Below are 2,504 nucleotides of genomic sequence, written 5' to 3'. Positions count from 1 at the left end.
AATCCTCTCTCTGCTCCCGGAGGGAACCTGGGCATCCTCCAGAGCAACAAATCCATTTCTGGGGGACAGAAATCCTCCAGAATCCTGCTGGGGCCGCACCTCCGGCACCACGGACAGCGGGGAAGGGGGAATTCCGTCCCTCTGCCCCGCTCGGGTGATTCCCGGGAGCTGTGAGCCGGGAATTCCAACAGCCAAAGGACCTGGAGCTGCTGGGGAGAGTCCAGAGGAGCCCCCGGAGCTGCTGCAGGGCTGGAGCCGCTCTGGAGCCGGGCTGGGAGAGCTGGGAATGTTCACCTGGAGCAGAGAAGGCTCCAGGGAGAGCTGCGAGCCCCTTGCAGGGCCTAAAGGGGCTCCAGGAGAGCTGCAGAGGGACTGGGGACAAGGGATTCAGGGCCAGGAGCCAGGCAATGGCTTCCCAGTGCCAGAGGGCAGGGCTGGATGGGATCTTGGGCAGGAATTGTTCCCTGGCAGGGTGGGCAGGGGCTGGCATGGAATTGCCAGAGCAGCTGGGGCTGCCCCTGGATCCCTGGCAGTGCCCAAGGCCAGGCTGGACACTGGGGCTGGAGCAGCCTGGCACAGTGGGAGGTGTCCCTGCCCATGGCAGGGATGGGATGGGATGGGATGGGACAGGACGGGACGGGACGGGACGGGATGGGATGGGATGGGATGGGATGGGATGGGATGGGATGGGATGGGATGGGATGGGACGGGATGGGACGGGATGGGATGGGATGGGATGGGATGGGATGGGATGGGACGGGAAGGGACGGGATGGGATGGGATGGGACGGGATGGGATGGGATGGGATGGGATGGGATGGGATGGGATGGGACGGGATGGGACGGGATGGGATGGGATGGGATTTAAGGCTCCTTCCCACCCAAACCATTCCATGATCCTGCGAGGATTCCCTGGAACAAGGAGCTGTCAATGCAGTGGGAGTGAGGCCGAAGCCAAGGGCTGCCTTGCACATTTTGGGGCACCGGGGGCATTCCTGGGGTCTGCACTCACTGTGCCATTCCCACAGGAGGCCGAGCAGAGGCTCGGGCCCTGCCTGGCCCAGGAGGCTCCTCCATAACCTCATGTCCCCTCATGTTTGTCTCCCCTGCACACTTTAATCCTCTTACCTGGCCCACGCAAACCGTGCTGATAAAGGCAGGGGATCCTCACCACAGCACAGATCCCCTCCCCCTGCTCCAGGGTGCCCTTTTTGCTCCCTTAAAAGGATCAGGATTTGCTCCCTCAGCACCAGGAGCCAGCTCAGAAGAGCAAAGAAACGCCAGGAGCAGCTGAGATCCAGCAAGTGGAGCCTTTTTTTGGCCTGCCCCAAGGCCGGCAGCTCCATCCCTGGAATTCAAATCCACGTGCAGAGAGGGATTCCCGGAGCCAGCTAAAGCTGAGGGGTGCGTGAGCAAACACAGCCCCGCTCCTGACACGGAACTTCCAGATCCGACCAAAACCAAACAAAAATAATCCCCACTTCTCCCAAAAAAAACCCAACAAAAAAGGATTCAAGCAGAGCAAATTGTGCTGTCACAGCATCCCAAATCCCACAGTGAAGGAATTCATTTTTCCCTCTGGAATTCCTGCTCCCAGCGCTGCAGCCCAGCTGCAAATCCCGAAATCCAACACGAGGGAGCCTCTGGCACCTCAGCCCAACATCTGCTTTCCCTGCCTGGCCTTTCACCCTCTGCACCTTTGATCGAGCATCTGGAGAGCTTTCAGGAAAATTTATGTCCTCTGGGTGCATTCCAGATGGAGAAGGAGGAAATGTCAGGCCACGGGAAAGGGAGGGGATTGGGATCCAAAAAATCCAGACCCTGGAATCACTTCCCAGTTGTGAACCAGTGGATGGGGCACCTTTTCCCAGTCTCTTTTCCATGGAGGTGCCACATCAGGGGCTGTGCATGAGTGGGACTGGAAACATTCTGGGATTTTTATAAAAGATAATCTCATGTCCAGCCAAAATGGGGTTTTTTCCCCTTTTCCTATTAATATCAGGGAAAGGCTCTTCCCCCAGAGGCTGCTGGGCACTGCCCAGGCTCCCCAGGGAATGGGCACGGCCCCGAGGCTGCCAGAGCTCCAGGAGCGTTTGGGCAGCGCTGCCAGGGATGCCCAGGGTGGGATTTGGGGTGTTTGGGCAGGGCTTGGATTTGGGATTGATGATCCCTGTGGGTCCCTTCCCACTCGGGATATTCCCTGATCCCATACTGAGGTGTCTGCACGCAAAATATCATCCCCAAAACTTTCCATTTGTTTTATTCTCCCGATACTTTCACTGCTCCTGCCCTGAATGTTTTTACTTTAGAGGAGCCCTAAATTTATCAGGTCACCTGTAACTTATCAATTCACCTTTATCTTATCAATTCCCCTTTATCTTATCAATTCACCTGTAATTTATCAGCGTATCTGTAATTTAACATTCACCTGCAATTTATCAATTCACCCTTAATTTATCAATTCACCCTTCTTTTATCAATTCATCCATAATTTATCAGCATATC

The sequence above is a fragment of the Corvus cornix genome, chromosome 23 (assembly GCF_000738735.6).
Source record: "Corvus cornix cornix isolate S_Up_H32 chromosome 23, ASM73873v5, whole genome shotgun sequence".
Lineage (NCBI taxonomy): Eukaryota > Metazoa > Chordata > Aves > Passeriformes > Corvidae > Corvus > Corvus cornix.
The sequence above is the reverse complement of the archived record's forward strand: the minus strand, read 5'-3'. Positions refer to the sequence as shown.